This window comes from Macaca thibetana, chromosome 13 (assembly GCF_024542745.1).
Source record: "Macaca thibetana thibetana isolate TM-01 chromosome 13, ASM2454274v1, whole genome shotgun sequence".
NCBI lineage: Eukaryota > Metazoa > Chordata > Mammalia > Primates > Cercopithecidae > Macaca > Macaca thibetana.
Window position 1 is genome coordinate 84,237,601 of NC_065590.1, and position 25,206 is coordinate 84,262,806.

The 25,206-nt window shown below is 44.0% G+C and overlaps 1 long non-coding RNA gene across 1 annotated transcript; it reads left to right on the forward strand.

Annotated features, from left to right (window-relative positions):
- The first annotated feature begins 16,429 nt into the window (after positions 1–16,429).
- LOC126933700 (uncharacterized) lies at positions 16,430–18,902 on the forward strand. The gene is made up of 3 exons (XR_007718709.1): positions 16,430–16,480; positions 16,602–16,751; positions 18,803–18,902. It is a non-coding gene; the product is annotated as an uncharacterized LOC126933700 (long non-coding RNA).
- Positions 18,903–25,206: the final 6,304 nt, after the last annotated feature.

Genomic DNA, 25,206 nt, shown 5'->3' on the forward strand with positions numbered 1-25,206 from the left:
CATTGAATCATTTCCTGCACTGAACAGGGTGACCATCATTCCAGCCCTCATGGAAGCTTTCGATCTAGTGACACAAAAAGATCCTAATCATGCAAACAAAAGCATATGTAATTACAATTGGAGACAAATTGAGTTGTAAAAATTAGATTTGATGAGAGAGGATAACAGGGAAAGAGGTTCCTCACTTAATTGCAGGGTTGGGGGTGGGTGTCAAAGAAGCTCTTTCTGGTGCTGGAGGATGAATAGGAGCTATTCAGGGGAAGAATGTGGGAGGAGAGTTTTCTTTGTACAAATAAGGCTCTCAACTGCAGGGGAATTCCACTTTATTTCACAGTGTAGTGTTAGTGGTGACTGTGAACTTGTCACCAATAGGGATCACAGCTGTTTTCATATCATGTTCGCTGAAATTATGGTAGTTACTAGAACCATTGCAAGATCTTGTCAGCAAATGCACTGATAAAGAAGCACATATATTGTTACTACATGGTAAATGTATTTTTAATAGACGATTTTTAGAGCAGTTTTAGGTCCACAGCAAAATTGAGTAGAAGATACAGAGATTTCCCATATATCTCCTGCCCTCTACATATGCATGGCTTCCTCTCCTACCAAAATCCTGCACCAAAGAGGTACCTCACAGATGCAGCTGTATTTTGATATATTTTTTACAATCCTATGCATTTTATTTTATGCGTTAAAAAACACTCTCAGCAGGGTTCCATAGGTTTCACCAGCCGGCCAAAGAAGTCCAGAGCATGCAAAGGGTTAAGATAGCAGGATGTAGGAAGAGCAACCTGCTGAGTCCCTGAAGGAAAGGAAGGATGGCAGCCCTGGGATTGTGGGGTAGCTTCAGCCAGGAAGAAGGTGGCAAGGTGAGGCTGGAGCCGTGGGAAGGGCTGGGTGTTGAAGAGCCTTGAGGGCCACTGCAAAGATTTGATTTTCTTGTATAGACAATGGAAAGCAATGGGAGGGTTTTCAGTAGAGATTGACTTTATAATTTGACTTATCTTAAAAACGAAAAGCACCACCACCTCTTCATGATTGCATGTGAGGAAAGGAATGGAGGGTTTAGAGATGAAATAGAGACACCTACAACCTGGACTGGCATGATGGTAATAGAAATATAAAAAAGAGAATGGAAGTAAGAGAGATATCCTGGAGGTGAAATGGGAAGTTTGTGGTAATGGATTCGATATGGGCGGTGAGAAAAAGAGAAGTGTGAAGGACATTCCCTGGCTTCTTACTGATGTCACCAGTGGATGATGGTGCCATTGTCTGTGATAAAGAAGACCGAGGAGAGGCCAAGGGAAGGGAGTTCTGTTTTAGACACGTCAATTGAGATGCCTGTGAGACATCCAAATGGATGTGTCAAGTAGGCGATTGGATAAATGAGTCTGGAGCTTAAATGAGATCTGGGTCGGAGATATGAATTTGGAGATGTCAACATATAGATGACACTGAAAGTCATGGAGATGAATGAGGTTGCCTTAGGCAAGAGCAAGATGAGAGGAGGATTAGAAGGCTCCAAGGAACTTCTCCACTTACTGAAAGAGTAATAATAGGTTATTGTAGTAATAGTGATAATATAAGGAGCTAGCTCTTATAGAAGGCTCACTGTGTGCTGTGCATTGTGCTAATTGTGCTGCGTGTATCCTTTTATTTTTACCACAACCCTATGAAGTAAACTGAGTCATGAGAGATTAAATATTTGCCCAAGTCACTGTTAGTAGATGGGGGAGCTCAGGGTATGAACTCAGCAATCTGGCTACAAAACTTTTTCCCTTAACCCCTGTGGAGCCTGGAGGGGAGTAGCTAGGGGTGTCAGGAGGTAGAGAGAGAGAGAGAGCAGCCAGAGGAAACCAGGAGTGTGATGTCAAGAAAATGAAGAAAAGAATCTTCAAGATGGAAGGGGTGGTCCATATGGTCAGATATAACATAGAGGTTATAGGCAACAGCAGAAAAAGCAATTTTGGTGGAGAGATAGGAGGAAGTGGAAATCAGTTGGCGTGGCTTGGAGAGAAAATGAGCAGAGTATGTAGAGATGGCATGGCCCTTAACTTTTCCCTTGAGGATAGAATACTTGCTTTGCAGGGTAGTTAGAAGGGTTGGAGAAAGTGTATATAAAGCACCCAGCATTGCACCAAGCACACAATAGGCATGCAATAAATGCTTATATTTTAAAAACATGTCTACATAAATCTTGAGGTCATAAAAGCCAGCAGTGTTGTTGACACAGGAGCAAGAATATAAATGCACAACATTTGTTCGACCAGCATATAGGTGTGCAGGCACCGTGACAGGTTCAATGAGAGATTTCAGGATGAATAAGACAAGTTCTAGCCTGGATGAATTGACAGGCTGGAGCTAGAGGAAAGACTATTTTGCCAGGATCCCTGTTTCTGCCTAAGGACTCAGGGACTCAGGCAGGGGCAATGGCTTTGTCACTAACCTTGGTAGGATTCAGGCAAAGCTGTCAGTCACACACACCTTCACATTTGGAAGTACTTCTCTCCACAGGGCTAAAAGCAATTTGTAAACAGAACAGAGTCTATCTCATGACTTCCCCCACCTCCAGCCTTCCATCCCACTGTGACTGATGGCTCAGGCTTGTGGGAAGGAGCCAGAGACCCCTGGCGTGACTGATGGCAGCATGGGGAAGCTCCCACAGAAGTGACTTGGAGCCCAGAGTCAGAGAACTGGGTTAAGACATGGGTTGTTCTCAGGGTTCCTCAGAGCTGCTCATTAGATCCTTTCCTAGTGGGACTGCAGGGAAAGCAGGCCTTGCTTATTCCTGGGTCCCTCCCCTGTTTCTGCTCGCTGAAGAAAGGTGAGTCCAGCCCAGCACCATAGTCGGGGGTTTCTACCTTCAGAGAGGCCACTGACATTTCCTTTGCCCCCAAGGCTGTGTGGGTGGTGGCCCAGAGAAAGGCAGAACAGCTTTATCCTCTCCAGGGATAGCCTTCCCCAGGCCCCTTCCACTTTGCTGGGACCTCTGACCTGTGCTCTTGATGGGAATCCTTAGTGACTTGGTGGGGAGGAAAAGGGCCGGGCAGGTCATGGTGAGCAGCAAGGCAGAACTGTGGGTGCCTCTAGGGACTAGGCAGGGTCACCTGGTGCACAAGCACCCGTGTTTTCTGCCTGCAAGCCCTAGACACATTTGGGGAGCTGTGGGGCTTTCTCAGTTATTTGGAACTTGCTCCAGTTTTTCTGATATTAGTACATTGCTCTCCAGCAAGTACTCTGTTTCACACCATGTATACAAAACTTTCTGTAAATGTGGTTCTTGTTAATTCCTGTAGAGTCACTGAGTGCTGAGTAGAGTTATGGAGAAGGCAAAGCCAGGTGAACTTGGGGCACGCTATGCGGAAACTTGCTGATATGCAAGAATATCTATTGTATGGGATTCATGGAGAATTATTCTCTATTTTTGCTTACTATTTCATTTCTTCCTAGCCTGCCTAATCCTACTCATCATCCGAGGCTCTGATTAAGTTCTATATCTTCTAGAAAGCCCTCCTTGATATTTTTTATTTGCAATATTTCATTTTTATTAATAAAAATAAATTCACCTACCATAAAATTAATCATTTTTTAAAATTTTACTTTAAGTTCTGGGATACATGTGCAGAACATGCAAAATAATCAAGGGTTGCTCCTGTTTATGCACAATGGTAGAGTCGCTGTGGGAAACATTTTGATGGTTCCTAAAAAGGTAAACAGAATAACCAAGATACCCAGAAGTTCCACTCCTTGGTACCTGCCTACCAGAACTGAAGGAAAAGTACTGAAACATGTATTTGTACACAATGTTTATAGAAGCAATATTCACAATAGCCAAAAGGTGGAAACAGCCCAAGTGTCCATCAACAGATAAATGAATAAACATATTTTGATATACACAAACAATTGGATATTACTCAGACATAAAAAGGGATGAAGTACAATACTGATACATGCAACAGGGCAGATGAACCTTGAAAATATCAAGCTAAGTGAAAGAAACCAAGCACAAAAAGACACATATTGCATTATTCTTTTTATGTGAAATATCCAGAATTAGTAAATCCATACTGACAGACATAGATTTTTTGTTGTCATTGCCAGAGGCTGGGGGAAGAGGGAGACATAGGCAAAATTCACCTACCACAAAATTAATCATTTTTTAAAATTTTACTTTAAGTTCTGGATACATGTGCAGAACATGCAGGTTTGTTACATCAGTATACATGTGCCATGGTGGTTTGCTGCACTATCAATCCATCATCTAGGTTTAAGCCCCACATGCATTAGGTATTTGTCCTAATGCTCTCCCTCCCCTTGCCCCCCACCACCCTACAGGCCCTGGTGTGTGATATTCCCCTCCCTATGTCCATGTCTTCTTATTGTTCACCTCCCCCTTATAAGTGAGAATATGCAGTGTTTGGTTTTCTGTTCTTATATTAGTTTGCTGAGGATGATGGCTTCCAGCTTCATCCATGTCCCTGTAAAAGACATGAACTCATTCTTTTTTATGGCTGCATAGTATTCCATGGTATATATGTGGCACATTTTCTTTATCCAGTCTATCATTGATGGGCATTTGGGTTGGTTCCAAGTCTTTGCTATTGTGAATAGTGCTACAATAAAAATACATGTGCATGTGTCTTTATAGTAGAATGATTTATAATCCTTTGGGTATATACCCAAATTTAATCATTTTAAAGTGAAAAATTTAGTGACACTGTTGTGTAACCACCACCTTCATCCTATTCAAAAAGATTTTTATCACTGCCCAGATTAAAACCCCTATCTACTGAAGTTGCTCCCCACTCTCCCCCTTCCTCCAGCCTCTGGCAACAACAATAAAAAATCTATGTCTCTCGGTATGGATTTACTAATTCTGGATATTTCACATAAAAAGAATAATGCAATATGTGTCTTTTTGTGCTTGGTTTCTTTCACTTAGCTTGATATTTTCAAGGTTCATCTGCCCTGTTGCATGTATCAGTATTGTACTTCATCCCTTTTTATGTCTGAATAATATTCCATTGTTTGTGTATATCAAAATATGTTTATTCATTTATCTGTTGATGGACATTTGGGCTGTTTCCACCTTTTGGCTATTGTGAATATTGCTTCTATAAACATTGTGTACAAATACATGTTTCAGTACTTTTCCTTCAGTTCTGGTAGGCAGGTACCAAGGAGTGGAACTTCTGGGTATCTTGGTTATTCTATGTTTACCTTTTTAGGAACCATCAAAATGTTTCCCACAGTGACTATACCATTGCACATGAGCAGCAGCAAACCTTGATTATTTTCTTTCATCATAACTCTTTTACAAAGGAAATTATTGTATTTTTTCCCAAGTTATATGCCTTGTGGGATTTCTGTCATTGTTTACACATCATCTTTTAGCTCAACTCTAGGCTCTGCAACCCCTAAGACAGTATCTTCTTCATCATTTGTTCATTTATTAATTCATGGACTCCATTAGTAATTGGCAGTGTAGTTTAAGAATCCCAGCTCTGGAGTGGAACTACCTGGGCTCAAGAACTAAATCTGCTTTGCTGGGCGTGTGATTTGGGACAAGTTATTTCACCACTTTGTGCCTTAATCCCTTCATCTGTAAAATGAGGATAATGATAGTTGCATTAGTTTCTCATCTCTGTTATAACAAATTACCACAAATTTGGTATTAGTAGCTTAAAATGACACAGATTTATTCTATTCTGAAGACACATGCACATGTATGTTCATTGCAGCACTATTCACAATAGCAAAGACATAGAATCAACCTAAGTATCCATCAGTGATAGGCCGGATAAAGAAAATGTGGTACATATACACCACAGAATACTATGCAGCCATAAAAAAGAACGAGATCATGTCCTTTGCAGGAACATGCATGGAGCTGGAGGTGTCATCCTTAGCAAACTAACACAGGAACAGAAAACCAAATACCGCATGTCTTCATGTATAAGTGGGAGCTAAAATGATGGGAACACATGGACACATAAAGGGAACAACACAATTGGTGCCTATTGGGAGGTGAAGGGTGGGAGGAAGGAGAGGATCAGGAAAAATAACTAATGAGTACTCGGCTTAATACCTGGGTGATGAAATAATCTGTACAACAAACCCCCATGACACAAACTTACATATATAACAAACCTGCACATGTACCCCTGAACTTAAAATAAAAGTTAAACAAAACCAAACAAAACACAGATTTACTTACAGTTATGGAAGCCAGAACTCCAAAATGGATCTACTGGGTTAAAAATCTAGTGTGACAAGGCCACACTCCTTCTGGGGGCTCTAGGGAAGAATTTGTTTCCTTACCTTTTCCAGTTTCTAGAGGGCACCTGCCTTCTGTGTCTTATGGTCCTTTTCCATGTTCAAGCCAGCAACCACATCACTACGACCTCTGCTTCTGTCATCCCCTCTCCTTCTCTGACTCCGAATCTCCTGTCTTCCTCTTACAGACTCTCACAAAGACATTGGGTCCACCCATCTAATCCATTACAGCCACCCATCTTAAGGTCATTCATGTAACCACATCTGCAAAGTCCCTTTTGCCATATAAGGTAACATTTTTAAAGGTTCCAGGGATTAGGCTGTGGACATTTTTTTTTTTTTTTTGTTAGGGGGCATTATTCTACCTCCCACAATCATATGACTACATAAGATTATTTTGAAGATAAAATGAGATCTCTCACACAAAGCACAGGTACTCAAAAATGTTAGACACTACAGCTGCTGGACCTATGGCTACTTCTTTTTAAATGCTGTTAGATTTAGTAAGTCCCCTTTATCTTTCCTAATGCCTTGAATATATAGGCTGCCCTGTAGGAATATAGGGACCTCCAAAGTCTCAGTGCTGTTGCTTCTTAGGAATGAACTGCCTTTTTCTCAATAAGGACAGAATCTCTTATCAAACTTCCCATGTCAGAGTCATCTCTGGGGTTCTACTTAGTTAGAACTTTCTCTTTGGGGTATAATGAATCTGAACCCTGAAGCTCTGATGTATCACAGAGGTCTTGCATATTTCTTTTGTCTCTGAATTACAGAATCAGAAGTTCTGGGGCCAGGCACAGTGGCTCATGGCTGTAATCCCAGCACTTTAGGAGGCTGAGGTGGGCAGATCACTTGAGGTCAGGAGTTTGAGACAAGCCTGCCCAACATGGTGAAACCCTGTCCCTACTAAAAATACAAAAATTAGCCAGACATGGTGGTGGGTGACTGTAATCCCAGCTACTTGCGAGGCTGAGGCAGGAGAATTGCTTGAACCCAGGAGGCGGAGGTTGCAGTGAGCCGGGATTGTGCCACTGCACTCCAGCCTGGGTGACACATTAAGACTCTGTCTCCAAAAAAAAAAAAAAAAAAAAAAAAAAAAAATTCTGGGTCTTTGGGAAGACATACTGAGGCTCAAGAATGCAAGGCTGAGCAGCAAAGTCAATTTGGAAGTTGTGCTGAACTCTGAAAGTCTCTGGTTGCTGTCCCTACTGGACTTTTAATCCTGCAGAAGATCCTGGTTACAAGAGAGGGTTCTACTAGGCAGAAAAATCTGCCTGGAAGGTGTGTCCCTAGATCCCCCTCATTTTGTCTTGCTCAAGGTGATGGGTGGGAGGATGAAGAGGGAAGGGGACAAGAGCCTTCGGATGAGCTGACACCCTTGTGTAGTCATTTAGTCACTTTGGGAGACTAGGGAGAAGATAAGATTTTGCTCTCGCTGTTGTCAGGCAGTCTTTCTAGTCGTGTTCACTGTAGCATCCCCAGTTGGGAGATGTGCAGCTGTTTCCAGACCTTGTGGCAAGAGCAGAGATTCCTTCCCTGTGTGTAACATAGAGGCGTGTGAATGGAGGCCAGATTCCTGCATGAGGAGGTGGTGGGTGGGGCTGGGGGACAGAGAATCTGGCTCTAGTGAGGAAACTTGATTTAGTTAATTTTCCTTGCTTGGCCTTGGCCAACCAATCTGAAAAAGGTGGGTGGATTAAAGATTTTGCACAAGTCCTAGCAGCAGCTTATGATTCTATAACTGTATAAAGAGTTACTCCAAAGAATTTTAAAATAAATTTGTCTCCGATGATTCAGTTTGAGGTCCTATCAACAAAGTGCAGTTCTTAGATTTTGACTCAGTCCATGGAAACGTTTGGGTCTTACCCTGCCCACTTGTGTTTACTCATCAGCAATGCTTCGAGAAACCGTCATATCTCTGGAGTTCTGCCCTTTCTCCATGCCTAGTTTTGCCAGGACCAGCTGACCCTTGGGACTTTAGGAGTCTCCAAACATCCTGGGGTGTAGAAGACAGAAGTGTGCACTGATGGTCCTGAAATATTTTCCCAGAAACCAAGAAATAAAGGTGTTTTCTTGACCTTTGTGGCTGTGGGAAAAGAGGACCAGAAGTGGAATCCCCTGATGCTGAAGTAGGACTTTTAATCCCTTCCCACCTGGGACCTCCCTTGAGACCACAGAGGATGGGGTGCTGAGGCCAGGAGGCCACCCTGGAGTTTGAGACCTACAAGGAAGTGTCGCCACTTTGAACACTTTCTGGGACCCCTGAACTTTGAAGGAAAGTTGAAGAGTTCTAGAATGAAACAGATCTTTCTTTTTTATTTTATTTTATTTTATTTTATTTTATTTATTTATTTTTTTTTGAGACGGAGTCTCGCTCTGTCACCCAGGCTGGAGTGCTGTGGCCGGATCTCAGCTCACTGCAAGCTCCGCCTCCCGGGTTCACGCCATTCTCCTGCCTCAGCCTCCCGAGTAGCTGGGACTACAGGCGGCCGCCACCTCACCCGGCTAGTTTTTTTTTTTTTTTTTTTTGTATTTTTTAGTAGAGACAGGGTTTCACCGTGTTAGCCAGGATGGTCTCGATCTCCTGACCTCGTGATCCGCCCGTCTCGGCCTCCCAAAGTGCTGGGATTACAGGCTTGAGCCACCGCGCCCGGCCGAAACAGATCTTTCTAATAGTTGTAGTTGGAATAAGATTATACTGCCAAAAGAAAAACATGAAGCCACATGGACACGGGGAAGTGGTCTCATGAGTCCCCAGTGTGGGGAGAAGGGAGAAATCAAGACTGTGGCAGGCAGGCAGCAGAGGCCACAGGGGCAGAGGTTCAGAGGCAGAGCAGGCTTGGTATGTTTGGGTAGCTCCAAGCAGTTCATTGTCTTTGGAATGCCAGGTGAAAGGCAGGGGGCAACCAGCTGTGGCTGCAGGCTAGGCAGGGGCAGGCCAGGAATGACCTTGTGGGTAAGATAGGGTGTTTGAACTTGACCCTGTGAGGGTGTGGGGTGGGGAGGCTCGAAGGGCACCAGGCAGGGACATGCCGAGGTTCACTGAGAGTTCACCATCCCTGCTCCTTGTCCTTAGGTGCACACTGTCTCTGTCTGCTTGTTTTCATGGCAGCCTCAGGCTCTTCACTCAAGGAGTTGTCACTTCAAGTTGAGAACAAGCAGAGCAACAAATTTTCAAGAGAAATCTGTGCTTTCCCTAAAGTGTTGTTGGCAGACTGGGAGGAAGGGAAACTTGACACAAGATATGTGGGACTCTGGGGACAAACAGTGTATTTTGCACGTCACTGCAGGGCATTGGGAGGTCTTGCGGATGCTTAATTACATCCTGCAAGGTTTCGTGGAAAATGCTGTGGTCATGCCTTGTTTGTGGCAAGTACATCTCCAGCAATGTCTGATGATGCTATCCTCTTTCCTCAATGTGAATCTTCAACAGAAAGTAAACCCATTGCAATCTGTGCAAGGGCTTCAGAAAAAGCAGATAGAATAAAAGGGAGAAAAGGAGTCCTCTTTCTCCTTTATTTTGGGTACGGGTAGTGGAGCTGTCACCGAATCTGTGGAGGTGGCTGGAGCCCATGGATCAGAATGGATCCTAATGCAGTGGTTGTGTGGTTGTGAGCAAAGAGCATGGTGTTGGGGTCGGGTGCCCTCCATGTCAGTTCATTTGTCCACAGACTGGCTATGTGACCTTGGGCAAGTTTTATTGTCTTTCTGGACATCCGCCTTCCCGTCTGAAAAATGAGCCACTGAACTCGACATTCTCTTCTGGCTCCAAGCTTCTTCATATAGTCACTGGGAAGGTTCTTCCCTCAAGTTTGCCTCCCTCCTCCTGTTTTATCTTAAGCAATTTTTGATGGTGTTTATTATTTATAACCGACTTTTTTCCAAAGAGGCTTGGAGTCAGGTTACCATAAGAGATGTGGTTGCAATGGAATCATTAACAAAGCAATTAATGATCAAATGTATTTGGTAGGTGGTGGTGGTTGTGGTGGTGGTGGGAGTACACAATATAGCAAACCTTGGATGAAGAGGGCTTTTCTGAGTAAGCACTAAAGGAGAGCTCTGACCTTCCTGGCTGCCAGTGGGGGAAGGGTCCCATCGGCTCCTCAGAGGGAGCCCTGTGTAATGGGAGAGCCGGGCATTACTGGCACCTTGGAAAGAGGTACAGAGAGCACTAGAAGACACCACTCATCAACAGCACTTCCATAAAAATGCAAGATTTTGTCATACAGCTTTTGTTTGTTTTCTCTTTTAGCAATTCCTATTTTCCTTGGCAGAAATGAGCAAACGTGTCTCAGAAACTGATGAAGGGTGACAAATTTAAGGTTTGCTGAAAGCATTTTTTAGAAAGTGGGAGAGGGCTCTTTCGGGGATGCCTGTGAAGCCTGAGCCTCCCTTCCAGGGCTCCTATCCCCAGACCCTGGTGAGCACCTGTTCTTCCCCATTGCATGTGGAATCCAAGCCTTTCCTCCAACCCCTGCTCTCCCACCCACCCAAGCAGCCAGAATGGAACCCCCTCCTGTCCCCTAAGCAGCCACCTCATAGAACCCCTCTAGGCATCTGGCACCAGGCTTCTGAGTAGCTTTTCTCTCCCACTGGCCTAAACACCCTTTTGGGGTGTTTGGGAGTCTACCTTTCTTATTCTAAAGCACGCTAAGAAAATGCCACATGCTGAGTAGATATTCTGCACAGCAACTTGTTGAAACCAGAGAAAATAAAAACTTAGCTTGAAAATGAGCAAGTTTCATGTTCTGCAGCTACCTCATCAGAAACACACGTCTGCTGCCTGAACTGTGGCAGAGACAGAAAGCCGTCCTTCCAATAACTATGATTCCGACTCTGCATAAATTTGGGAGCTGCTCTGGGAACTGAGGGCTCTGAAACCTACTTTCTTTCCACGGCATGTGCTAGTAGCTCACATTAAGGATAATATAAAATACGTGGGCTCTCAGATGCTAGCAGAATTTAACTCATAGCATGGTAGGGACATTATGTGTGTGCCTGTGTTTAACTTAGGGCTGCGAAAAATGCTAAATTAAGAGCTCAGAGCACTGGCCCCTGCATTCATCCATAATAACATGTGACTTTCGGAAGTTGAAAGCATTCAGCACAACATAATCAGGCTGCACAAAGGATGGAGGCTCAACTGTGAGGCTCAGATGACTCCACACTCAGCATAAATCTGGGAGGGTCTGAAGCTATTGGCATCTTATAACTAGGAAAGTTGGAGAACTCAGAACTATTAACACTTTCCTGGCTATTCCTCCTGTCTACTGAAATCTGCCACCCCCCATTGTTAATTTCCTTTTTGTCCACACCAATTCTGACTTTCATTCCTGCCTTGTTTCCTCTTTGAAATTTCCCTTGACTACTCAAACCAGCAGTAATTGTAGGATCACAAACTCAGGGAAGCTCAAGGCTGGAAGGGTCTTAAAAGTACTAAAGGCTGGGCGCAGTGGCTCATGCCTGTAATCCCAGCACTTTGGGAGGCTGAGGTGTGTGGATCACCTGAGGTTAGGAGTTTGAGACCAGCCTGGCCAACATGGTGAAACACTGTCTCTATTAAAAATGCAAAAATTAGCTGGGTGTAGTGGTGGGCATCTTTAGTCCCAGCTACTCGGGAGGCTGAGGTAGGAGAATCACTTGAACCCAGGAGGTGGAGGTTGCAGTGAGCCGAGATTGTGCCATTGCATGCCAGCCTGGGCGACAAAAGCAAAAATCCATCTCAAAAAAAAAAAAAAAAAAAAAAAAAAAAAAAAAAGTCACTCTATTTTCCCTAAGAAATTCTTTAGAAAGTATCTCTCACTGCAGGCTCCAACTTCTGCTTGAATACTGCTAGCGATGGGTAGTTCATGACCTCTTGTGTAGTGTACTGCGTAGGAACTCCTACTCTGGAACCCCACACAGTTAGGTTTGCAGTCAGCTCTGCCCCTTACTAATTGGTTTTTCTTTGGCAGTTTTTGCCGCCTCTTTGTGTCTAAGTGTCTTTATCTCAAAAATGGAGTTAATAATACTCTCTACTTCATAGGGCTGTTGGTCTATCCTTGGTTTGGACCAAGGTTGTGTCTTTTAAAGGCTAGGCTTTATAAAATATACTTCTAGAAAAATTTTGTTATCTCATTTTTAAGGAAGTCAAGGTTAATAGATATCTGAACTGTGGAATAAAGCCAACATGTCTATGTAGACATTTATACAGACACCTACTGTACTCCAGACGGTTGATATTTGTGTATAAGTTTGCTTGGGCTGCCCTAACAAAGTACTGCAGCTGGGAGCCTTAAACAAAAGAAATTTATTGTCTTGGCAGGATTGGTTCCTCCTGAGGCTGTAAAAGAAGGACTGGTTCAAGGCCTTCCTTCTTGGCTTGTAGATGGCTGTTTTCTCCCCATCTCCTCACATCTTCCCTCTGTGTCTCTTTTTGTATCCAGAATTTCCTTTTTTAAAAGTACAGCAGTTATACTGGATTAGGGCCCACCCTAATGATCTCATTTTAACCCGATTACCTCTGTAAAGACCTCATCTCCAAATAAGGGCACATTCTGTGGTACTAGGAGTTAGTATTCCAACATATCTTTTTCTAGAGGGGATACAATTCAACCCATAGTATTGGATAATGGACAAGTTACCAGGCTTGGCATCCAGAGGCCTTGGAATGGATCCCAATGCTATTAACGACTGGTTGTGTGACCCTGGCTGAGTCTCCAGATCTGCATTTTTGCAGCTGTGCATTGGACAGATTAAGTTGGATGACAACCCAGGTCTCTTCTAGCACTACAGGCCTAAGGGTTGAGTGGTACATTTGTTTTGACAATGAACTGATGGAGATTCAAAGGGACGATTCTCAATGCGGAGCTTGGAGAGTGGGAACACAGATGTTTGTGAGTGGGGAGTCTTGTGCAGTTCAGTTGTCCCCAGATCACACCATCTGCATTGTAAGAAATGGACAGTGGCTTTCCACTGTTCTGAAAGAGTCCTTTCTTTCTCTGCCATCCTGTTTACAATCCTGTTGCTTGGTGAATGGCCCTATTTTAGCTACAGTGTGGTATTTTTATGGACTTAAAAGCTCCATAAAGCAATGATTTTGGGTAAGGTAGCTGAGGAATTCAGTGACTTTAAGAACATATTTGTAGTATTTCACAAAAATAAACCAAGTTTTACCTTTTATGGGAATAAACATTTTCAACTGGGAGAGTTGCATTTTTTTTCCTCCTCTACTCTAATTCTTAGAATAGTCTTGCAAAAAATGGCACCCAGTAGAGTCCTTTGTGCATTTTTGCCTTTTGACATACTGTTATAGTCATTGCAGGATAGTTTTATTTTTGTTAAATGACAGTTTAAATGTTGATCCATTTCAGCAGAGCACTGAAGCCATCAGCATATAATTGCATTAATATTAATTCTCATCTCAAAGAGAAAGGCATTTTGTAATCATTTGTTGTTTAACCCTGACTGCAACCTTCCCAGAAACGAAGAGGACAAATTGACAGATCCATGCACACTCTGAGATGAGCTGTTGTGCTGTCTCTCCATTCAGTGCCAGAGTGCGTAGAGGACCCCTCCTATCACAAAGCATAGTCCTGGGCACACATCAAGATTTTCATAAAAGGAAAGGGAGATTAGTGTTATTGCTGGATTCAGGAATCTAGACTTTAGCCTCATGCAGAGAAAGGTTCAGAGTTGTTGATGTTTGTCAGATGTAACTAGGAGATTCTCTCAAAACAGAGGTACACTGGGTCATCTCCGATTTTGATGCACTTTCTGATACAGTGATGTGTTTGCCAAAGTTTTCTTTTAGAGAAAGCAACTCCTCTTGGGATTTGGAGTAGGATGTCTGCCAGTGGACGAAAACTTCCCTCACAGTTCCCTGAAGTGATCTAGGAAGGAATGAAGCCTAAGGTCCAAGGGCCCACAGTTCTTTCTACCTTGGCCAGCAAACTGCTGTTTTGTCACCTCTTGTGATAGGAACAGTATGTCTGGCTGTGAAATTTCCATTCCTTCTGAAGTGCAGAAGTGATCTACAATAGAAATCTGTGTGTAGCAGAGAGCTTGGAAGAAATAGTATTTTTCATCTTTCACAATCTCACAGCCTGGCCCGGTCCTTGGGATGGTGAAAAATTTAGGCTGGACACTTTGCGTCAGTCCTTCGTGTGACAAGACTCCTTTGTGACCATCGGGGAATGGGGTGGTGCCTTCTCTCAGAGCTCTTCCCTGGATTTAGGCTGAGATAGCTATGTCATGTCATGTCATGTCATGTCATGTCATGTCATGTCATGTCAGGATTGGTTATTCTTCCAATGTCGTAGCTTTAATATCTTTTCTTGTAGAGGACAGGGCAGGACCCAGGTCTGAATCTCTACCCCTTCCCATCATCTCGTGAAGTTCCCATTCATCAAGCTCATTTATAGCTCTCACGTGTTCACTGAATGAATGTCCGTTTATCTTTGGAAGCAGCCAGCCTGTTGTTAGCCATCAGCAGCTGCCCTCCTCACCTCTATCACTGTCAGTGTCTCTGGCCTGGTTCTTTGGAGGCAGAGTCCCCAGACAGGAGACCTAAAGAGACAGGATGATGTTTGGAGCTTCGATTCTTCAGAGGCTTGATCCTTAGACAAGCAAAGCTGAATTAACATCTGAGAACCTTTCTCTTGAGGGACCAGTCCTCTGCCTCCAGCTGCCCTCTGGGAAGATGGACAATGATGCTGTTGGCAACATCCGGTCAGGGGTCAGTGTGGAAGAGCAAGCAAGGCCACTGTCCATCATGCTGAGTCCACTGTGGTCATCCTGCAGGTGTTACTGAGGGTCCGATGTGTGCCAAGCATTGTGCCAGGCCTTGAGCAGCATGACTATAAACCCGTGGTGCTTCCTACTTTTGGGAACTCAGCTGCTTGAAAAAGACAAGATACCCACAGGGAAAGCTGACTTATGAAAGACCCAGGGATTAGCGTCTGCCACAATTACTTGCACAGCAAGGCATCCATATCTGTTTTGATGAATAATTAAATGAATGAAGTGCCAAATGGCTACTAGGAAGGAATGTCTAAGAGGAAAAGTGCTGAGATCTGGGAAATTCAAGGGAGAATTTTGTAGATGACTCAGGTAGCCTGGAAGGACCTGCAGTTTTTGACCAGATAGAGAAGAATGGGAGGTCCTGGCAAGAAAGTGGCCCCGAGGCTGGAAGGACCAGAGCAGAACAGAAATGGAACTGTGTGTGTGTGTGTGTGTGTGTGTGTGTGTGTGTGTGTGTGTAGATATAGATATCCATATAGTGTGTGTATTTATATATTTAGTTTTTTGCTGCATTTACTCTTCCCAACCTTGTTTGCTACTACTGCCCCCCACTCTGATTTTCTCTTTGATATTGTGATCTTTTTTTTAAACAAGCTGGAGAAGTTCTGCATTTTAAAGCCTATCTTGCCTGCCAAGTTGTGCTCCCAAGTCCTCTAAGCTCCACATGCAGCCAGAATAACTTTAGGATGAAGCTCATTAATAATGTGCATGGTAAATCACATCCTCTGCAGGAGGCCTGCAGAGGGGGGCTCTGCCCCTGTCATCAAGCTTTCAGAGATGGCAGCTCACAAATAGGACACCCTGTCCCCACAGCCTGAAGGTACAGGAGCTGTCCACCCAGGTGTCCAGTGGGGAAATTTCTTTGGTGAAATTTCTCCATCTAAGGTGGGGGCTCAAGTGCAAAATCCTGGTCTCTTTAGACGTAGTTGCTTCCTGGCCCAGCATCTTTATTGCATCTTTGTGGATATTCTCAGTTGGGGGAAGGGGATTTCCAACGGCATACCACTTAGTATGAATACGCCCATTAGTTATAATTAAACAGGCCACTGCAATGATTACAAATAAATTTAGCACCAAAAGAATTGTACAGTTATTCAGAGCCATAATAGCGATCTTCTGATGACAAACCAACTGGCTTTCCAACAGGCTGTAGAGGAGCTCAGGGGAGGGGTTCGTCTCCCTGGGAGATGACCTCAGGGGAAGGGTTCGTCTCCCTGGGAGATGACCTCAGGGGAGGGGTTTCTCTCCGTGGTGGATGACCTCAGGGGAGGGGTTCCTCTTCCTGGTGGATGACCTCAGGGGAGGGGTTCGTCTCCCTGGGAGATGACCTCAGGGGAGGGGTTCCTCTCCCTGGTGGGTGACCTCACAGTCTCAAAGGGCAATGCTTCCCTGTACAGGTGCAGGCTTGAATTTATTTCAGGTAACATCCTCAAACCCTGGGATGCCGGCTGCATCTTCTTACTTTTCCTAACATTTGTGAACCATTTTTTCCTGCTTCATGCTAAATGCACTTGCGTCATCCATCCCCGGCTTTCTCCTAGGAGTGAAAGATGCGCATCATTTAAAGCAGGCTCTCCCTGTGATCCTGTAGCAGCAGATTCCTGCGGGATCCAGAGGAGCCAGAGTCCATGCCAGCACCCTACTCCTAAGCCAGAACCTTCTGGTGGTCTCCCTGAGACAGCCATTGTCAGGTGAAGCCAAACCCCACCTTGTGAGCTTGTGGTTAATAGCTCATGGATATCAGCCTGGCTATTTTATGCTTCAGAATGCTGTGTTATTGTGCCTTTGATTTCCTCTAGACCCCACGTAGACAGTGCTTTATTAGCCTTCTTGAAATTGGGACACAACATTTGAGGGGAAGGAAGGAGTGTCAACACCAAAGCAAAAAACAAATTGAGAGAGGAGTGATGAATGACAAGCAGGTTTTTGAGCAGAATGCAGTGAATCAAAAGGAAAGAGCATTATCTGTAACAACAAGAGTCATCACAGAATGAGTGTGACCTCTTCTATGCCAGTTAATGTGCTTGTCCTTTATGTGAGGCCAACATGGCGTGATGGCCAAGAGCACAGACTTCAGTGCTTGATTGCCTGGGTTTGAATCTTGGCTTTCTGCTGATGACTTGAATGTCCTTAGTCAAATAACTTCTCCAAGCCTTAGTGTTCCCATCTATAAAATGGGACTAATAGTATTATGTATCTCGTAGGATTGTTGTGACAATTAAGTGAGACAATTTGTGTAAAGTGTACAGAACAGGATCTGTATCTTGTGAAGGTTAATTCTTTCTAACATCTCTTTGATCATTTTTACCCTCACAATTTTACTATAATCATGTACCCATGTGTTAATATTTAAATACTTTTTGAAATATTTAAAAAATTATGAATAGAAGAGATATATTAAAAAGCACAAAAAGCATAAATGAAGAAATCAAGAAATTATCATGAAACAAACACCCGAGTCAAGAAACAGGGCCAGGACCTTGGAAATACCTCCAAGGTCCTCTTCCTGCCTCTCCAGAGGTAACTCTTCAAACTGTTCTTTATGTTGCCCTGTGTTTGCTCATTGTACATATGGAATCATATAGTCTGTTTACTTTTGTGTGTGTCTGTGCTATGGTTTGAATGTTTGTATCCCTTCCAAAATTCATGTTGGAACTTAATGCCCATTGTGGCAGTAATAAGAGGTGGGGCCTGTAGGGAGTGATTAGTGCTCTTTATAAGGCACTAATCAAGGGGACTAGCTACGCATTTGGCCCTTCTGCCTTCCTCCATGTGAGGACACAGTGTTCGTCCCTTCTGCCATGTGATGACATAGCAAGGAGGTGAATCTTAGGAGCAGGGAGCAGCCCTCACCAGATGCCAAATCTGTTGATACCTTGGTCTTGGACTCCCCTGCCTCCAGAACTGTAAGAAATAAATTTCTCTTCTGATAAATTACCCAGTGTCTGGTATTCTGTTTTAGCAGCATTGGTGGACTAACACAGTCTGGCTCATATAATTCAGTAATATAGTTGAGAAATCTACCTCTGTTGTTGCATATAGCTGTGGTTCATTTATTTTCATTGCTGTGTGGTATTCCATTGTGTGTATCAGCACATTGTTTGTTTATTCTACTGTTTATGGACATTTTATTTGTTTCTAGTTTTGGCTATTAGAAACAATAGTAGTATTAGCATTGTCTCCATATTTATTAAGGCACATTTATGCTGAGCATGTACTTAGGAGTATATTGGCTGGGTTATAACGTGGGTATGTTTGGGTTTAGCAGATAGTGCCAAATAGGTTTTCCAATTATTGTACCAATTTACAGTTCTATTCTATGCAAGTTTTAGGCAAGTATGCAAGCTTCCATTGCCCTCCATCCTTACCAAGACTTAGTTTTATCTTTGTTTTCATGTAGCCATCCAGGGGATGTGATACCTTACTGTGTTTTTAATTTGCATTTCCCGATTACTAATGAGATTAGTTATATTTTCACAGTGACCATTTGGATACCTTCTTTTGTGAGTGTCCAAGTCTTTTATCTGTTTTTCTTTTTTAAAAAATATTTTTGTTGATTTGCAGAAATTCTTATATATTCTGGATATAAGCCTTTTCTTGGTAACGTGTGTTGCAATGAACTTTCTCACTCTATGTAAACTAAATCTAAACTTTAGATTTATCTTAAGTAGTAATATCTGTGAAGTTATGTTTGATGTTTGGTTAATTTTTTTCTAAAATATCTATCTATTTTAAATAACAGTTTGCCCTGTGCCAACTAAAATTTTCCTGTACCACTGGTGGTGTGTTTTCTCACCCTTTGGGAAACGCTTCATTATCTTATGTAATCTTCGCAGATAACCTATTAGGTAGGTATATTATTCCTTTTTTCCACATTTAGCATTGGAGGCACTGAGAGGTTTGATAACTTACCCAAGGACTCACAGCTGAGATGAGGACACAGGGGTAACTGCCTGCCAAGCTCAGCCTATTCCATCACATGACTGGTCAACAGGCTGTTTTATCACTTGCTTTATACCCTAGATCCTTGAGAAACTCTCTGCATCCCCACAGAGCCTTGTATGTCATGAAACACTCAGTGTTTGCAGGGTGGATGGATTGTTGGATAAGTGAGTTGGTGAATAGATGAGTGGATAGATGAATGTATGGATTGGTGGATAGATGGAAGGGTGGATTGGTGAGTGGAAAGATGGATGGAGGGAGATATGGGTGGATGGATTGATGGATGGATGGATGGAGGGAGGGAGGGAGGAAGGGAAGGAGGTGGTGGGAATGAATGACACAGGAAGGTAAGTGTTTTCACAAAGGCTCTTTGCCTGGGGAGGAGCTTGCCCTCAGGTCATGCCCTGCACCATGACCTCACAGCAAGCTTGCCATGACTCTTCTCTTTTCAGTGGCCTTACTGGAGAGAAAGATAAGAAGGGATCTGGGTGAGGAAATGACAATTCCAGTTTGCCATTGCTGGGGAGAGAGGTACCCTCTCATCTTCCTCAGTGTAACAGCTGTTTTAGGACCTCTTGCTTGCAGAGGAAATGAAAAGTAGTGGTCGGCACACTCCAGTGAGTTGTTAAAGCAGCTCTGTCTAAATGTCCAGAGCAGCGCTGAGATGCAGGCTTGCCTTTGAAATGGCTTTCAGACCCCTGGATGAAGACCCCTTCTCTGCTGCTTCTCTGAGCAGAGAATGAGCAGACTGGAGGGTTAATCCCCACGTTCTCCAGACTCACTGTGTTTGACCTCACCTCATCCATGCTTTTCTTTGCCTGATAGAACTTGCCCTGTTTCACTCGAACACTGGATAGCTCTGTCTCAAGGGCCAACCTGAGTGTTTCTGTGGAAAGGATGGTAAGTGGAGCTCTGTCTGAAAAGCAACAGTGAGAATCTGCCTAGGGAGACCCCTTTTGGGATTGGGGTGGGGTGATTGCGAAGGTCACTGTTCCTGGCTATAAGTCTGTTCTTGAACTATTTGTTGAACCTTTGTTGATACTAAGTAAGTGACCACGGGCACCTATTCTCATGCTGAGTGCTGGTGACGTGCTATTCTGGAGTATTTCTGAGCACTTGTCTAGGAAAGTGCTTGTTGTATTTAATAAATTGCATTGATTTATTGCTTTTATTGATCTGTTGAAGCACTCTATATTATCAGAGGTGATAGTCTTCTTAGGAAAACATGGAAGGTCTCTTCATTAGCATCCATTTTTCTATGAGGCTTTAGAGGGTGAAATGCCAGGATGCACAGCATTCATTCCAGTGATATACTGAACACTATTTGGGTGAACAATGGCTGTGGTATAAATCAGGTGGAAGGAAGAATTGAGACCATTTGCCACAGGCTCACTGGAGTTTTTGTGATGAAATGAGCAAGCTTCTTTTCTTTCTTTCTGTGATGACAAACTCCTCTCTTAGTTTTCCACAGGGAGATGCAGTAGGCTGAAGTGGCTCTTTAGGGAGATGCATACCTCCACAGGCAGAGCAGTCTAGATTGTTTTAGCACATTCCACTTAAGAACTGCAGTGTGACAGCAGGTAAATCACTTGCCACTTTTGTGCCCATGCCTCTAGACTGTCAGTTTGTGCCTGACCCTCACCTGTGACATGCTCTGTTTCTCTCTCTGCTTCCTTCCCCAGACCCAATTGGGTCTGGAACTAGCTCTGGGATTTGCTGCATGTTGCTGACCCTGAGTCTTGGAGAGAAGCCCTGATGAGACAAAGAGGGATGCTGATAACCTAGAGGAGGGACATTGATGATGGACACCTCTGCCTCCTTCCACTTTATTTGGCTGGCTGCCTCCCGATGTCCTGGCTTAGGTTTTTCCTTTTTCTCCTGGAGAAGATGAGTGGAGTCTGGCTCCTGCTTTTACCTCCTTACAGAGGATCCTGCAGGCTTAGGAGCCCCATTTCTGGGAGCTTTCAATTTTGACAGCTGTAAATCCTGCCTTCCATGTGTTTCATTGCCAGTCTCATCCATGGAATAACAAGCTCCTTGCAGGCAGAAGGGGTCTTCATCCAGGCGTCTGAAAGCCATTCCAAAGGCAAGCCTGCATCTCAGCGCTGCTCTGGACATTTAGACAGAGCTGCTTTAACAACTCGCTGGAGTGTGCCGACCACTACTTTTCATTTCCTTTGCAAGCAAGAGGTCCTAAAACAGCTGTTACACTGAGGAAGATGAGAGGGTACCTCTCTCCCTGGCAATAGCAAACTGGAAGGCAGGATTTACTGTTGCATTTGTTGAGCGCTCGAAGCTCCTTGGATTCTTTCTGCATCTGGCAAGAAGGAATTTTCTCTCCTTGTGCATCTGCAGATTATGCTCTCATTCCAGGAGACCTCACACTAGCACTTGTGGGGTTCACGGATGGTTCTGAGTTTGAATCTAGTCTCATGCTGTGTGACCTTGGGCAGATTACTTAGTTTCTCTGAACTTCGGCGCATCCCTTAATTGCTTGATAGGGATAATAATGCCAGACTCAAAAGACTATTGCAAACGCTAAATGAGCCAATATTTGCCAAGCGCTTAGCAGCATGTGACACACAACGCCTGTTCAAACACTGGCAGCTATCATTATTAGTGAAGTTTTTCTAAACATGCATTCATCAGGCAGCACTTGAAATCATGGCTAACAGAGTCTCATATTCTCTGTTGGTCCTGGAGGTAAAATCTGAATGAGACTGACATACCTCTGCCTGCAAGGAGCTTGTTATTCAATGGATGAGACTGGCAATGAAACAATTAAAATATAGCACAAGAAGTTCTATGGAAGGGTGGTGCTGGTGGGGGGCATCACAGATCACAAAGGGAACATGTAGGAGGCATATCTAATCCAGTCTAAGATCTGCCTCCGTCCCTCCCCAGGCTGGACTGAGGCTCTGAAAGCCCACCGGGAGCAGGGAGGGATAAGGAGCAAAGGCAGTGCTGGGAGCCTTCTGTTTGTAGAGAAGCAACCATTCCTGCAATTCCCTCCACATCCTCAGCAAGGACAAGCCAGCTGCTCCCACGATGTCACTATGCCCTTTAAAAATTGTGTACAGGCTGGGCACGGTGGCTCATGCCTGTAATCCCAGCACTTTGGGAGGCCGAGTCAGAAGGATTATTTGAGCCCAGGGGGTTGAGACCGCAGTGAGCTGTGACTGTGCCACTGCACTCCAGCCTGAGCAACAAAGTGAGACCCTGTCTCAAAAAACAAAATGCAAGACACAAAAAACAAAGTTGTGTATGGTTCAACCTGATTTATCTTGGCAAGTATGTGTAGTATAGGTTGAGCATACCTAATCCCAAAATCTGAAATCTGACATATTCCAAAATTTGAAATTTTCTGAGTGCCAACATGACATCACAAGTGGAGAATTCCACATGTAAGTACTTCACACAAACTTTCATGCACAGTTATTAAAAACATTGTATAAAATTGCCTTCAGGCTCTGTGTCCAAGGCGTATATGAAACATAAATGAATTTTGAGTGTTAAGTTGATCTGATACTCCAGGTATTTCACTAGGTGTATGCACATATTTCAAAATCTGAAAAAATTTGAAATCCAAAACACTTCTGGTCCCAAGCATTTTGGATGAGGGATTCTCAACCTGGACTTGCCCAATGTCTTTCTTTCCTGCTATAGAGTGCACCCCCCTATAGGCATGATCCCAGGCTGTCTGCTATTTCCACAGCATTTAGCACAGGGCATGTAACACTCTTTCATGCTCAACAATATTAATAATTAATTTAGAATACAGCTAACATTGAGATTTGCCATACTCTGTCATTCAGAAATGCCCCTAGTCTTTGTGGATCTCCCTCCTCTTCTACTCCTTCCTGCAAGCTGGTGACTGGCTCCCAGTGGGCTGGCTCTAGGCCCTCCTGCCTGTCAGGGGTTGGAGTTTGAGCTGGGAGTTGTACTCATCCTGGTAAAGCAGCCAGTGCCCCCCTCTTGAAGCTGGTTTTGGCCCTTTGCTCTGGCGCAGGCCCCTTGCTCCTCAGGGCTCCCTGTCTGATAATCAATGCTGTCCTCATCTTTAGAGGAAATGCTGCCCAGTGATATCACACACTGAATCGATTAAAAGCAGAACTTCGAACTCATTTGCTTGGACAGGTCTCCATGGAGTGACTCACTCAGTCCTCCCTTAATGTTGTCCCCATGTCTGCCGGAAACACCATCTGCAGTTCTGAGGCGACTCCCGTTGCAGGGCCAGAGAATAACTTGCATTTTCACGATTAGCTTGAATAGGAGCTATTTAATGTATTTATCTACAATGAAGTCACCTTCTTTAACAGACCTCTCTTCAACTTTTATTTATATCTCAATTCAATCAGAACAACCTCCAAGTTTTCATGACTTTCCCTTTTTCTGTTTTGATTCTGTTCATTTGTTTTTTAATCCAACATTTACCATCATTATGCTTTCTTTGCAGAGAAAATCCTCTCCAGTCAGGTGATTGCATCCATTTCGTCTTCCCAGCCCTCCTCTAGATGGGAGGTGGAGGTGTGTGTACCAATCTCTTAATTCAGAAATGAGACAAAAGGAGGAAAAAGGAGAAGTTCAGGAGGTGTGTGATCCAAGTCTGGCTACAGGCCATGGACATTCCAGGAGGGAGACTCCATCAGAGAAGTGGAGCTGGAGTTGGGTGTTAGAGGGTGAAGGGAGGGTTTGAACAGGCGAGGGAGCGGGGAGGAGTGCCATCCGGTGGGAGAGGGAGAGGCAGCTTGAAAAAGCACAGAACTGCGAGTGAGCATGCGTACCCAAGGAGAGGGAGCCAGGCACTGCTGGGGTGCAGGTGGGGCAGAGCGGCTAGGTGTGTGGCCAGGGTGTGGAAGGAACGTGCTAAGTGTGATGGTTAATTTATGTGTCATCTTGGCTAGGCTATGGTGCTCAGTTGTTTGGTCAAACCTCAGCCTAGATGTTGCTTCAAAGGTATTTGTTAAATGTGTAATTTAAATCATAGACTTTGAATAAAGCCAATCACCCTACATAATGTCAGTGGGTCTCATCCAATCAGTTGAAGGCTTTAAGAACAAAGACAAAGGTTTTTCAAAGAGAAAGAGAAGACTCTCCTCAAGACTGTGACATAGAAACTCTGCCTGAATTTCTAGCCTGCTGCCCTGCAGAATTTAGAATCAAGCCTGCAACATAACTCTTACCTGAATTATCAGCCTGCTGACTTACCCTGCAGATTTTGGACTTGCCAGCCCCTCACAATCCCATGAGCCAATTCCTTAAAATAAATCTCTCTTTTTCTCTCTGTATATATTTATATCCTATTGATTCTGTTTCTCTGGAGAGCCCTGACTACTACACTGAGTGAAGGGAGGGCTTTGCTAAGTGATCATGGTCCCAAGGGCAGCCTCTGAGAACCCCCTCCTTTTGCAGGGTATTTGAAGACCAGACCTTGAGTCAAATTCTGCAGCCAAATTCAATGCCCATAAGACTTTCTGCTCAGAAGATCTCATGCAAAGGGAATCCCCAGGGCTCTTTAAATTAGATTTTCCGTTTGTGTAGACACGTGATAAATGTGTTGGCCAGAGCCTGGCTCACACCACTTTTTCTACTTTTTGGGTGGAGTCAGTTTTAATTGACAAGAAGTGCCTCTACTGGTGGACGTTTTTTGGGGGGTAGCTGTGTTGGATATTAAAACCAATGCTCTGCATTGTGTTGGGCAGCAGAAAGATTGCTTTTTCAATAAGCAAGCCTTGGGTTTTTCTGAGCCGGTGGTATGAGAAATGCCTCTCCTGAAGGCCACTGTGCAAGCGAGTCCCCACAGAAGCATGCCAGAGCTGTCAGGTGCAGGGAGAAATATCTTTAGTAAGAGCAGGTCATGGAATGAGACTTCCCCACCACAGCATAGATGGGCAGAGGGGTTTCCACAAGGACAATTCTTAAGAATCTCTGTAAAAATGCATGACTCCATCTGTCTCCTCTCTCTTCTTTGGCTTCAGATGAGATGAGCCATTTAAAAATTCCCCAACAAGGGACCCCAGGCACCAGAAGAAGTGATGAACAGATTTTCAATTTGGCCCTGATTTGCATATATTTTTTTTTTTCTGGCAGTTGAAATCATTGAGACTAGAGGCCGGGATGGGTAGTAGTGGGTTTTCCCCATCTGAAGCAGATTCTTGATTGGTCTGGACAGACTGCTGGTACTCCTGAGTGCAAGGCTCTGAC